This window comes from Corvus kubaryi, unplaced genomic scaffold (assembly GCF_017639235.1).
Source record: "Corvus kubaryi isolate FWS band 111438036 unplaced genomic scaffold, C.kubaryi_AGA036_p1.0 76, whole genome shotgun sequence".
Taxonomy (NCBI): Eukaryota; Metazoa; Chordata; class Aves; order Passeriformes; family Corvidae; genus Corvus; species Corvus kubaryi.
In genome coordinates this window covers 10,159,056-10,173,518 of record NW_024582063.1, presented here as the reverse complement: position 1 = coordinate 10,173,518, position 14,463 = coordinate 10,159,056, and the positions used below count along the sequence as shown (strand labels likewise).

Genomic DNA, 14,463 nt, shown 5'->3' with positions numbered 1-14,463 from the left:
ATGAAGCTTTTCTGTAGGGGGAAAGTGGAGGTCACATCTAAAAATGCTGTATCCAGTGCTCAAAATGGAGCAGCACACAACAGTATGCTGAACTGTTGTGTACTGTTGCTTGAGAGGACATCAGATATGCACCCAGTGCTGTTCAGTACTTCTCTGCAGAGAGGAACAGACTATGCTGGGACTTCCATCACATGTATTTATGTCCACATATATGCAGCAAATAGAGAATTAATGTAGTGAGTATGGATGGGTGATGAGGCAATGTGGAAAAGGAAGGGAGAAGTAACAGCCTTTAGTTGGTAGAACTGAGGTAATTTTATTTCACGGGCCCTGGTAATTATACTGAACAAAGCTATTTCTTTCTAAATTTGAAAATTCCACCGAAAAACAGGGATATGGTGAATACGTCCTCTGTCACACTGGGAGTTAATTTCCTTTTGATGTGGGCTTATTTGAGTAGTCTGAATGTTAGCACAGGTCAGTCCAACTCTGTACATTATATAGAGGGTAGGGCTTGCTACATTCAGGAGAGAGTTTACATTGGAAGGGAGCTGGGGTGATGGGAAAAAGCTAACAAAACACAGAGGCCTTGCAGCACTGCTAAAAGAATGGATATGGTTTTTGGATGTGAAAGCCAAACGTGTCTTCTAGTAGCATACGATGTTTATCAGTGTATGATGGCACAGGATCATTACTGGAATACAGAGTCCCAATTCTTATGTGCCTGCAGAAAGCTGAGAGATTGATTACAGTTGGAAAACCTGTTTTACTGTTAGACTATTTTTTTCCTAAATAAAAAGCTTTGCACGCTTGCTTCAAGTGAAGTGGATGAGTTGTATTTTGCAAATATCTATAGAGGGAAAAAAGTACAAAACTCTTCAGTTTAGTAGGAGGAGGTGTAATGAGATTGAATAGCTGAACGTTGAAACCAGATTAATCTGGGCTACTTGTAACACACAAATTATTAAACAGAATAAATTATTCGCTAAAACAGCTCCCTTTGGATGTGATGGATTCCTGATCACTTGCCTGGGAGTTAGACCTACATGTTTTTAGCGGGGGGGGAGTATTGCTGTGCATATGTTTATAGCAAGCAATGTATCGGCTTGTGGTAGGTCTGTGGCACACCTTGGGTGCAAGGTCACCCTGGTGATTGCAATGGGATGTTCTGTTTTCCACATCTGTGGGAGGTGGGTAGAGACCACCTGATGCTGTGAAATATTCTATCAGCCCAGTCTCCTGAGTATCATCTCTAGGAGGTTGGTAAGGTTTTCTGGTTTGTTGTTTCTTTTCTCTCTTTGGCAAATCTGCTGGGTTTTGATACGTGACTCAGAAGGGAGAAAGCAGAATTTAAGTCCTGCCTACCCATCCGTGTGGAGAGGGGCTTCTGTAGCTAGATTACAGGGAGTCCTGAGGGCCTTTGGGGTTTTTTATTTAATAGTTGAGGGTGTGGGGTTTTTTGGTTTGTTTCTTTGAGGAAGATTAAAGGAGTCTGATAAGTCAAGTTTTGCATCGGTGCAGTATCCTGCTGGAGAAAAGAATGTGACTAGTAGAATAGAGAGGAAAATGAACTTATGATCAAGGGTTTTATTCAATTTTTGTTTGATCTTATGGGAAATAGGTGAATTTGCACAGGTCATGGAAAAAGAAAAGCTAATGCACTAGGGAGCTTCCATCATTAGGCTGGTTTTCCAGATTCACTCCATATCAGTAACAACTGATTATTTTTCTTTTCCTGGTGACTCTTTGTTCACCCACATAAAATAAAATCTGTGTTAATCTAATTTCAAAGAGAGATGTGTTTCCATCACTGTGTCAAACTTCTGGCACACTTTTTGCGATGTGTTGCCTTGTGTTCCACAGGGAGAGGGAGATCAACACTAGTTAGGTTGCCTGCTTGCCTCTGGGTTTGCTGCTTTGGGTTGGAGTAGGGGACACGAGGTAGAGCTGTGCACCACTGCAGCACCTGGACAGTGGACCTAAGATGGCAATTCCATATTATTCACAGGGGTGAAAATAAAATTCATACATGCAATTTAAAAGCAAAGGACTTGCACTTCTCCTCACAGTAGCAATGCTTGTGTAGAAGTCTCTATCTGGACTGTGTTGGTGGGGTGGAGCCTTCTGTGGGGAATGAAGTTGTGTTTTAATGACAATCCAATGTTCTCGTTACATTTGTGATGTTACAGCAGAGCTCTGTTTTGCTGAGTATGGGAAGCTTCGTGAGGATGGCGGAGAAAATGTCACTGCCTTCACTTCTGACGCGTATTATGTGAGAATTATTTATGGTACTTCATTGCAAATGGAGTGTTCTGTAGTATATTTGTAAATAATGAAATCTTTATGACAGGACATCTGTGTCTGTGGATCCTGTCTCATGGAACTAGTTTTCTAAGTAGACTTTATGATAAGGTATCTATCCCTTTTTCTAGGCTGTCCTGTATAAAGTATCTTTGTATTCCTGGTGTATGTTATCTATTCTGACTCTTAAATGATATATGGATAGATACATATGTAGAAGTTTTACTGTTTGTTGAGTTGATACGGTGTTAAGTTCACTTTATATTTAGTAGGTACCTTTATATGTAAACAGTCTGATTTTTGTGTTCTGTAAAATGAAGTTAGTGAAAGACTTATGTGCCTCATAAATTAAGTTTGCTTATTCTAACTTTCCTGAAGAGAATGTATTTTTTAAGACAGTACTTTTTTTTTTTAAATTATTATTTTTTTAGTTAATAAGAACTAATTTCTGGTTATGCCAGTAGTTTGTGGGGGTAATGAAAATGCTAAGTGCAGTGTACAGTTCAGAATGGTGAAACAGGAAATGTGGGATCAATGCCTGTTTGGCCCAGTACGTGACTTTGGGGATAACATTTTCCCTTGCTTTTCTGTGCTGCCACACTGGGGGACTTGAGATTCACCACCAGCGGGTGGCTGAAGGGGTTGGCATTGCCTGTGCTGACTTGTCCAGCTGTCTGGTGAACCAAGACAGTGAAAAAATCCCAGCTGGAAAAATAATTTTCCACAAGAGAAAGGCCAGTTTATCATTTCAGTAATCTGGTTTTCTGTGTGGTGCACAGCTGGATTGGGCTGTCTCAGTGAAGGGGCAGCTGCCTGGCGTCAAGGCTGGGAGCTCTGCAGGGCAGATATGCCGCAGATCCCTGGGCCAGGTGGGAGGATGGCTGTGCGTGGTCAGCATGATATGGAAGCATGTTTGGAGTGACTGCAAACAGAACAGCACCATTACCACATCTGCTGAGCCAGTGTGATATGTTGGTTACAGTGCCACATGGATGAGAAATGTGCCAAGAGGGAAAAATGCTTTAGTTTTGGTATGCTGAAAAAAAAAAATAAAGAAATACTGTATTCCCAATTTCTGAAAAGGATGGGGAGACTTCCATTAAATTATCTTCTCCATACCCTCCCTCAGTGCGAGCCTGGTCCCCTGCTGTCCTCTCCTTATCCCCCCATCACTTCTCTTCCCTTTCTTCTCTCTGCCCCATAATTACTCTCAGGAACTCAGTACCAGTGACCAGTTTTGCAGGTAAATGTACTGTTGTAAGCCTTTTGAATTCCCTCAAAACGAGAAGTTGACGTTGGGTGCCTGCCTGGGCCTGTGTGCTGCTGCAGTTGCTTAGCAGCCAGCGGGAGGCACCGGGGAGGAGCGGCTCGGCCCTCCCTGAGTCATCTGCAGGGAGACAGGAGAGCACAGTTATTACTGGGGAGCTCCGTTAGCATCCTGCTTTCTGCCTCTCCTGCATGCTCACACACACCCTCACCTGCCTCCGCTCAGCAGCTGCTCACGAGCTGGGAAATGGAGTCTGCTGCATTCAAGCAACCCTTGCTGCTTGCAGGCTCACACGAAAGAGGCAGCAAAACCATCCCAGGCAGCTGCAAGGCCTTGGTCCAGAGCATGGCGAATGTACTGCGTAGATGTTTTACCATCTCTTGAAAGAGTGGCCTTGGTTAGGCGCCTCAGCTCACAAGGTCATGGTTTTGCAGCGGTCTCTTAAGTTTTCCATTTTTAGTTGTAGGGTGCTCATCACTTCTCATCTCTTTTCCTTGTGGGCTCTGACAGAGTAGCTCTGCTCAGTGTTCCTGTGTTGTCTTGGAGAAATCTCCAGCTTTCAAGCCAAAAGTTGTGGCCTCTTCTGTCACCAGGAGTGGTGGTAAAGGCTGCCAGCCCCTGCCTTGGCCTCACTTGCTGCAAGGTGGTCGAGATCTTGGATAGAGGATGGGCTGTGACTGGGGAGGCTGAGGTGTGCTGGATTACTCTGAGGCTGCCTCAGGGAAAAAAGCACCCTGAAAACACAGCAGGTGGCCAAAAATGATGGTGTCCATTCAACTGCCATGGCAGTTTTACACTTCAGGGCTGGAGGCACAGGTCTTTGAAAAAGTATGAGTACTGAGATGTCATTTGTAGAACTTCAACTTTATTCCAGAGGGGTTTCTGTAAGCCTGACCAGAGAAGAAAGAATTAGGAGTGCCTCAAACCCCTGGTATATCCAGTTAATGAGCTCACTGTGTACCTCGCCCTGGTTGTAAATGTCAAGGTAATGTACTGTTTTGGAGCAGAGGCTATCTCAAAGTTGTGACGTGTCCACTGCCGTGGGATCCTTCCTTGCTTATTTCTTCTTTAAGAACATTTGTTTCTGATGGGCACCTCAGATTTCATAGATGTGAATGATCCAAACAGAGCAGCTGTTGGCTGTAACAGTCACACATCAGCCAGTTTGGTGTGTCATACTTTTCATTTTAATGCAGATTCCTAGATAGCCACAAACCTAGAGTTGGAGGAACAAGCACATGATTTATATGAAGAAATATAGTGGGTAGTGCTTGGATTTTCTTTTTATAAGGCTAATTGTGTTAATTTGCTTGAGACACAATTATCTCAATGGGATTGATTTGTTTAATTAACTCGGGATGCCTGCAGGTGAAATAGTGAGTATAAATAGAAGGACAGTGGGGAATGCATCACTAATGTTTGTATTGCAGAAGGATTGACTCATATGTAAATGAAGTGCTGCAAGCCTGCCAGGCTAACCTAGTTCTGGGGTGGTTTCTAGATACAAAAAAAAAATCTCATGCTGTCATGCATAACACAGGGCTCGTACACTCAGGAATAAGTTGGTGAGGAGTGTACACTGTAGTACTAAGGACAAGCATACCTTATTCCTGTTGTAAATACCTCGTGTACGAGCACTTCCGTGAGCACTGCGACAGGATGGTGTCCGAAGGACGGAGTTTGTGCCAGACCACTGTGATGGCACTGCCCTGATGCAACCCAGCAGCTTCTTCAGAGTGTCAGTCCTCAGTGGTGAGAAATCAGTGTGGTTTCTTGTTCCAAACCTTCTAAGGGCCACTTCTGAACAGAGCACACGACCCTGTATGTAGCATTCCTGGGATGAGAGCCTTGTGGCAAAGCTGTACGTGTTCTCCTGCTCGCAGATTCCTCTGCCTTACTGTGTGGACATACCACTCTGCAGAGGATTAGGTGTCTTAAGAGACCAGTTCTACAACTGGTGTGCGTGTCCTTTGCCTGCTGTTTGCCAGGGCCATATCCAACACTCTTAACATGTCCTTTGTTCTAAAGTGGGTGGTTATGTTCGAGACCCAGAGGGGAAATTCTGAGTCTTTTCTGTCAGTTTGGTCCTGTACCATGAAAATCTTACTTCTTACAAGTATAGAGGACAGATTGGCGTTTCTGATCTTTTCCCTACCTAAAGCAGATTACTAGTTTCCATTAAATTCTAGTCTTTCTCTGAATCTTTCAGAGATCTTCATCGTAGCTTGTGGCAAAATATTGTGCAAATTGAGTTTTGAATATAAACAAAATAAAACTAGATCAACAGAGCACTGCCACAGAACCAAACCAACTAAACAAACACACATTTCCTTTTAGCAGCCCTAAGTGTGTTGCTATTTAAAAAATGCCTTTGCTTCTGCAGAACAAGAGTGTGTAGGAGCACTGGTGTCTTCACCACAATTCCATTTTTTTTTCCATCCTCAATAGTTTATCCATCTCCCATTAGTGTGGTTGCTTCAAGCTTCTCCATTTTCTTCTGCACAGAAATCTGTCTTTGTTCCAAATTATTCTTGTCCCCATTTTCTGAGGCTTTTACTACATCTGCTATCTCAAGAAGAGATCAGATGATAGGAGCTGAACACAGCACTCTGATGGAGAACACGCTTCTGATTTATGCTGTGGCACAACAGTGTTGTAGGTCTTATCCTTTAGATAATCATGTGAATGCTTTCATCTTGAAAATGGAAAAAAAATAATATTTCTAAGTTGTATCCTTGTATATCTAGCAGTGTGTTTCACTTATTTGCTGAAGACTTGATTCAAATATTGAGTTACTCCAGAACCGTTAAACCTAACAATCAGTTTTGAGTGCTTCACATTTTTCATTTAAATGCACTTTGCTTTTTATTGATCTGCAGTGGATTTAATTTGCCCCTTGGTCTGGCCTTGCATGGTTCATCTGGAATTCTTTCCAGTCTTCTCTGGTTTTGAACAACTGTAAATTTTGTCATCTGTGGGATTTTAGCTGTTCAGATTTTTGGTGGGGAGGGGAGAGAAGGTGTTGCCTTCCTGTTTTTCAGTTCATTCAAGAGTATATGGTAACACTGATATCCTGGTATAGAGCTGAAGGCATCCCTCCATTGACCCTTTTTTTTCCATATTGAAAGCTGATTGTTTTGTTCTCATGCATTTTCTGTGTCTCTCTGCTGCTTTCAAATCTACATGCATGCTCTCCCTAATAAACCTCAATTTTCTTAGTAGCATAAAAGGAGTTTTTCAAATATCATTTCAAGTGCCATTCCCAGCCTCTTTGAATCCATACTTAGGCTGACGAGCCAAAAGTACTCATTAACAGCAAAGAGAAAAGTATGGCAGTGTTTATCTGTTGGAGAAACTAGGCTTGGAAAATGGTATCTTGTCAGAACTATTAGAGTTGTGTGCACCAAGTCTAAAGCTCTTCCACCTTCAGGACACTCTTGATCCAGCCTTTGTTTGCCTTTTTTTTTTTGTTATATGCTAAATCTTTGTGTAGGCTCATTTTGAATGCAGAGAACTCTTTCTGTCTTACTGTCTCTTGAAATAGTTTGAAATTGTCCTGCTTTATTATTTGTCTACCTGAAGGAAAGCTGTGGTTGGGGTTTTTTGGGTGTTGGCGCCAGGAGAGTGCTGTTTGATTTTTGTACCCTTAGCTTTTTCGCCCCTGCCTTGTTCTGAAAAAAGTTTCCCTTTCCATACATGTCACTCGAAGGCAGGACATCTCTCTGTGTTTTAAATGTCTTATAAAAATATTGGAACCCTCAAGAAATGTCACACTTCTTCCATCTTGACACCAGCCCTCTGAGTGCTGTTATTCTGCTGTCACGGTGGAGACCTCGACCCTTGTGGTGTTTAACGCAGATGGTTTTTTGCCCTGGCTTGCAAATGTGTTTCTGTCCTGCCTATCATGTGGGGTTTAGCAGGCTTTTGACTAGAACTAAGTTCACCCAGTAATGCTAGTTTATCTTTTTCAAGTTAATACTACAAAGGCAGGTGGTGGGGAGCCTTTTTAACTCACATCACTGATCTCCCAGCATCTGTGGTTGCAAGGAGGGGTTTGGTTCCCTTTTGCCTGTTCTGTTTGGGTTAGGGTAAGATGGCAGTATCTGAGGATGATTTGACATCTGTTGAAGGAAACATTACAAAGAAGCTTTCCTAAAGTTTCTCTGAAACTCAGGAGTTAAGGAATAACAACTCTTCTCCCCAGGACACAGTTTCTGACCCAGTTACGTAGATTTCGCTTACAAGGTTTCATTGACGTAAACGAATTTTGGTTCTGCCTTAAAACCCCACTGCAAGCAAAGGTCTTTGTAGAAGTTTCAGTTTATGTTTGGTTTTTTTAATCTGTTACACTATTGAAGTATTAAATAACTTAATACTGCAAGAGCTTATTCTTTCCAGTCCATGGCTTTCCCTGAGGAAAAAGTAAATACGCCTCCTCAGAGACACTTTGAAAATGATGCTCCGCAGATGTGCAGGGATGCGCACACACACACACGTGTACACCCAGACAGCGCTGTGAGCTCTGCTGTGAAGGCCTGTGGTGCAACGGGGTAAGACTGTGGAAGGGGGCACAGTAAGCTGATCTGACTGGAAACTATCAGAAGTCATGGAAGTATCATGCTTTTACCATGTACTTATTTTATGTCTTCAAATGCATACTCAGACATACTCAAAAATATTTTTCCAGTGCATGTAATTTCTAAATTATGAATTACTTGCACAGAAAAATTGCAGTGTGCTTTTCTACAAAATTGCAAGGAAGTTTCTTCCAAACTCTGCAGAATAGCGAACTAAAGCATTTCTAGGCATTTTGTTCCTGTCTATAATTTGAATCAGGAAAACACATCAATGTAATTGGTGCATTTAATGGCCTCTCAGGTTTCTTAAAGCTAGGTTCAGAAACTTGCACAATAGATTATAGTAGATTACTGTTGGCCAGGTAGGGAAAACTGATTGTGAAAACACATCAGGCACTGCAGAGGAAGTTAAATTCAAGTGGAAATCATTGTTTCTCTTGAGCTGGATACTTACAGGAATACAAACTGGGTAATCCACCTGGGTGGAGAGGGCAGGTTGCATCTGCTGCTGGAACTGTTTGAGAAAAGGCAGCACTGATAGAAAATGTAGCAAAGGGGCCTGGACATGGGCTAAGGAGTATGTTGATTCAAATTCTGGCTTTATTTTTAAAAAGTCCTCCAGGATGATGTTGTGAAACTGTGAAGAATCATCAGAAATGTAATGAAAAACTAGAAAAGACATCAGGTAGAAAAAAAAGTCAGAGAACAAGGATGGTTTGGAAGAAGTTCAAGGTTTTTGATGCAACAAAAGCTGTATGTTGCTGCTCTTGAAGTATGCCATGCAAAGCCCCAACTGTCTCTTCACTGCAGGAATGCCTTTTTTTTCTCTGTGGTATTTTAGAAAGCCACATCTTCAAGTAAAATTGAATCTGACTTGCTTTTGTCTTTATATTGTTGACACTGAATTACTTGCTTATTGGATACATGCTTGTCATGCAGGCCATCTAAGATGCCACTGAGGGTTGGTAACCTTGAAGAATATTTTCTATATGGTTTTAAATATAATACATTCTGAAATGAAAAATGCCTTTCTCCATATTACTTTATAAGATTTAAATATTTTTCCCCTGTTGCCTTCACTGGAGTGCAGAAAATAGGTTGACTGAAAGGCTGACTATCAAATTAAATTTGTGCATGTTTTAAATAACTTTTCACATTGAATCTCTAGAGATTTTTATCCCTGTATCTGCAGAAATGTCATTTGAAATTTTTCTTCCTCCAAGATTTTACCAGGGCAAAATTTCAAAAATGTATGCATTCATTTCCTTCACCCTCTTTCTTCCAGTTCTACACCAAGTTGTGCCTCTTCTCCTTCCTTTAGGTGTCCTTTCCTAGTGCTACTCACCCAGATGAGTTTAAACTTGGGGTACACAGGCATACCTGCTTCCGTGAGGCAGCTGTGACACTCCTCTGCATGTGTATGGATTTCTGTTTGCAGTAAACCAGCTTGTTTATACCTACTGTGTAAAACATGGCTGGTGACTGGAGGAGCTTCTTAGCACTACATAATATTCTGTGTGAGGGGAGGTGGTTAGAGTTGGGAATAACTAGTCCATAAAGTAGGACGAAGCTGTTTTTACAGGAAAACTTGCTCTATTTTGCATCTGTTTCTTTTGAGTGATAAGTTGGGGGGAAAAAAACCATGATTTTTGCTTTTAATTCTGTGAATTCCCGTAATGTTCAGAAAAAATGTGAATAGAATTTACAAGATTATTGAAGATTATGCAATGGTCCTGTATCTGTGAGCAGTTCAGGGAAAAAAAAGTCACTGCTACTTGTACTGTCACTTAAATATGATATAAGAGAGACACTTCCCTCCCCTGCTTCCTGCCTCCTTTTATGTTCTTTGCAATGTGAATATACTAACATCTATTTGAAAGTTATTTTTGTCACCTAGGCCTTCTCTTTCACATCTACCTCAGAAGCAACGCATGCATCTTGGTGGCGTGTGTTTGTTTAATCTAAGGAAGAGCAAAACTTGTTCAGATGACCGCAGAAGCAGAAACAATTGTTTGCCTCAAGATCATGGTGTGCATTTGTTTATCTCACCTTTAAGGTATTTCGTAATCACTTTTTCCCAGATCCAAAAGATAATGTCCTAGGAGATAACAGCTAATAGATGCAAATACTCTGTGAGTTATACTTGCACCTACTTGCATCAGTCACCCTGTGCGACAACAAAGGAAGAAAAAGAAAACAGATAGTGGTCCTTGTTCTGCACTGTGTTGAGGGCCCTTGACTTCCCCTGAGACAAACAAACAAAATGGATGGGTACAATAGAGCAGAAATTACTTCATTTTTTTTCCACTCTCAGCTCTTCACTGCATCTGGTTCTGCATAGATGTGATGGAACTGTTGTTTTCGAGTGTTAGATAATATACATAGTTATATAAGAACGAGCTCAATCCCTTTTTTGTGGGAGTGGTACTGTGTGTTAGGATTTTTTTTCAGACACGACAGGAGCTTTGAGGGCTGCTGAGATCCTTGTAAAATTTTTTCCTCACGATGCTGTCCAGTGGGAAGGGCCGGCTGGTCAGTGGCTTGTCTGTGGTGCACCTGGGGCATTTACTGCGTGCCACGGCGTTTGCTGCCACGGTGGCCTGGTAGCACTCGTGGCACTTTGGTATGTTCCGCGGCCCTTCTGATGGAGGTGCTTCTTGAGGTGGTTTGCTGTGGGTGGGCAGCTCTATGTGTTTGGGTGGGTGGGTGGGTTTGGTGTGTTTTAGTGTTAAATACAATTCCAGAGGTTGTTCTCTTGTGGTTCTCTCGCATAACAACAGGAAAGTATTGGATCTTTGATGTTTGCCTGGCAGAGAGTTTTCCCTCCTCTGTGTTTTGTACCACTTGCATCTGCCTCTTCAGAGCCTGCTTTCCTGTAACCTTGTCTTCATTAACAACGTGTTGTAGCCCCTCTACAAACGAGATGATATCTTGTCCCTAATAGGCTGATAATGCTTAGCTGCAAAAAAGGCTTAACTGAACTTACTGCAGTTGCAGTTTATTTCAAATGACAGAAGTATCAATAATGGAATGTTCTAAGTTGTCCTAAGTTTAAGCTTCTGATTGGACCAGCTAATTTCCTTTGACACCTGACTTGTCCTTGCAATCAGTAGAGACAAAGGGTGTTTTCTTTAGGGCAGCTCAGCAGAAACTGAATTTCAGTGCTCTGGTCACATTCTCTTATGGAAACGTTTTCTTGTATTTTCTTTTTTTTGTTGTTTTCTCATGCTTTTTTATACTGGCTGTAGAGGAAACCTGGAGACATGAGCCAACCAAGTTGTTGGTGATATCAGTTGCACATTTGTACCCACAGTTACCAGGTCAGGCATCTTTGGACAGTGATAATGAAGGCATTTGTTCAGAAGACCTGTTCTAGTAGTTTGCCCAGTGCAAAGTGTTTTTTAAAGACTTGAAGGAATGCTACATCTTAAAGAAATAAAGGTCTGCATTTCTTGCTCTTCTAAATGCAGGCCTTTGTAAATGACAGCAATACAAGATTGTCTCTAGAATCTTCTCTCTGTTAAGAGCAAAATACAAATTGAAACTACCTGTAGTCAAATGGGTTTCAGAAAGTAACACACATCTCTTACTCCTTTCAGTGAAATGCTTGCTACCATATGAGCATCTGTATACAGATAGATCCCTCCTGTGCTGCTGACAGATGCTGCTGATAGACATTTTCTATGGTATTAGAAACTGCTTCAAAATCTGTCAAATGGTAGCCCAAAATGTAGGTGGTTCTTTCCTAAGTGAACCACAAGCCAGGGAGGGGAATAGCATTTGAGAGAGCATGCGTTTGACACAACCTTGTGAATTTGAAAAGATGGAAAATTCTGTATCTGGCACAATTTGGAAAAGTGCTGTAAAACCAGGCAAAATTTATTTTGTTTCCATTTCAAAAATTAAATGAAAAATGGCTGTAGGAGTTTTCCCCTATGATGTTACATTTTGAACAAAAGCATAACCAGTTGGACCAGGCTGCTGGACGAGGTCTTCTTTGTAGGGAAACTGTGGGAGAAGTAATGTGGTCTGAGCATGTGTGTGAGCCCTTTGACTGTGCAAGCAGGTCTGCTGTTCATTACTGGAGTTGGTTGTTTCTGGCTGTAAACTGGGAACTGATGGGTAGAAGGGTGGGGATGGTATCACTCCAGCCTGGGCTGTTGGCATCTAAGAAGGGAGCAGTGCCATCTGTGAGGGGCTGCGCCTCGGCCCTGTCACCGAATGGATTGTGGTGACAAAGTTGAGTTGGTCATTTGAACAGGTGAGGTCAGTCCTTGGTGAACCTGCTCCAGTTTCAGGGAGATGATTCAGCCACTTTTTTTGAGATTTCAATAGCATGTTGCCTGCTTGTGTGTTCTACTTTCTCCCACATATGGATTTTGTGGGAGAAACCACATGGTTTCTCTACACTTCCTTTCACTTCCTGTATGCTGCTGTTGCTGCAAATAGTGCAAAAGGGGCTGCCTGGGCAGACCCCAGCTTTGCCTTGTAGAACCGTTCTTCGCTCTGGTTGAAGTCAGTAAATGTAATCTTTCTGAGCAGAAAAGACAAATTTCTATCTCCAGTGGTCACTTCTTCTTTTGAGGGTGGAGAGAATGGGTTCAACTTTATATTTTGATGGAATGTAGATTTAAATATTATTAAAATGAGATCTTAAGAGAAAGTGTTTATATATCTATGGGAAAAAAAAGAACTATGTTAGATAGTTCCTTGAGGTAAATGTACTTGTCAGAGAATTTATTATTTGAGTGCTGTGGTCTTTCTGAATGCATTTGACATGATCATTATTCACTTGTACCATTTGTTTCCTATCTCATTATATAAGTTAGCAAACCACTCTAGGGTTGCCTTTACTTTTATTTGCATTAGAAACTGCACCATAAAAAATGTTCTCCTTGGGTTGCCTGCTGCTGAGCCAAGAGCTGTAAATAAAGTGGTTTCTAATTGAAATCCAGGAGAACCACAGAACCATTATAATTAATGTACCCTCTGGTTTTTCTCTTTTTTTTTTTTTTTTAATATTACCACATATCTTTTTCTATAAAGTGAACCAAGCTTCTCTTCTTTCTAGTTACCCTTAACTTGAAATAGTCACATCTTGCTGTTAGTGTTTCCATGCACTTTTCTGGATAAATGAGCAGTACCAGTAAGAGTACTTGAGGCGGGGGTTTATTTGTTGTTTTGTTTTTAAAATTTTTTTTTCTTTATTTTTTTTCAATTCTTTTTATTTACAGAATTTACTTATCAAGAAGAACAGTTTTGGACAAGAGTAAGGAAAAAATATTTTGTGGGTAAGCTTGGTGTGAGCATCTTGTGATTTACGGGCAGATATTACGGAGAAGTGGTTTTCCGCTTTTGACTGGGAGGGTGGGCACATGTTGCCACTCATGTTTTAATGGAATACTCCATCTGCTGTCAAGCCAAGTCTCTTTCTGAACATGAAAGTTTTGTGCCAAATGCAACATCAAATCCAGATAAAAGCGGTGGGGTGTTTGCTTCAGCACTCTGTAAATGTTAAAACCCAATGTGTCTAAGAGGGTGGGCAAATCCAGATCATCTTGTGTATCTGGTTCTTTGCTTGTTTTAAAATGGTAAATACATGTCATTCCAGTTGGTTGTTAATTTGAAACACATAGGCAGGTATTCTTTTGATCTGTAAACGCCTGTTTTGTTGGGGATTTTTTAGTTAACTAGTTTGGTATTATCTGCTTTATTCGTAGAGTTCTCATCACAGATTACCTAATGTGTTGGATTCCTGTCTCTTGTGCTGCATGTTATTTTTACCCTTTTTGCAAAGGCTGGTGCTATGCCACCAAAGAGATATTTTTTTTCTCCCAATGTTAAGGAGATGCAGCAAGTCTGTCATCCATTCTTGAGGTTCAGAATCCATAATACTCCTGTGTTTTGCTCTAATCATCTGCAGTGTAATTTTTTTTTTTTTTTATTCCACATATTGAAGGGGTAATTTTTTGTTCAGATATGACAGCCATGAATCATCTGCCAAGTCACTTGATTTACATGGATGTTGATTCTCTGTTTTTTTAAAAGCACCTAGTGGGGAAGGCAAGAACTCTTTTCTTGCTGCTTTACCAGATTTAGGAGTGGGAGCTGTGAGGGTCTTTGTTTATCCTGCTTATTAGAAAGAAAGCAGATGCTAACAGCCCTGTGAGCCTAGAACTGCTTGTCTGCGGTGGTCCTTTAGGCATTGGGATAGAGTCAAAATCCTGAATTATGTTAGGATTTCCCATCTTAGCTAAGGTCTGTCAGTTTAGGACCTTCCAAAATACAGGAACTCACTGGAAATTGTGACATTCTCAA

At 41.2% G+C, this 14,463-nt stretch overlaps 1 protein-coding gene across 6 annotated transcripts in view; it reads left to right on the top strand.

The window, feature by feature from the left end:
• The window catches only part of TRERF1 (transcriptional regulating factor 1), an 89,075-nt gene that overhangs the window by 29,469 nt on the left and 45,143 nt on the right, over positions 1-14,463 (top strand). The window contains exon 3 of one of the 6 annotated variants that reach the window (XM_042051800.1): positions 13,380-13,436. The exons of the other annotated variants lie outside the window; for them this stretch is intronic. The gene's annotated coding sequence lies outside the window, so the exon portion shown is untranslated. The remainder of the gene's footprint in view (positions 1-13,379; positions 13,437-14,463) is intronic. 6 annotated transcript variants of the gene reach the window in all.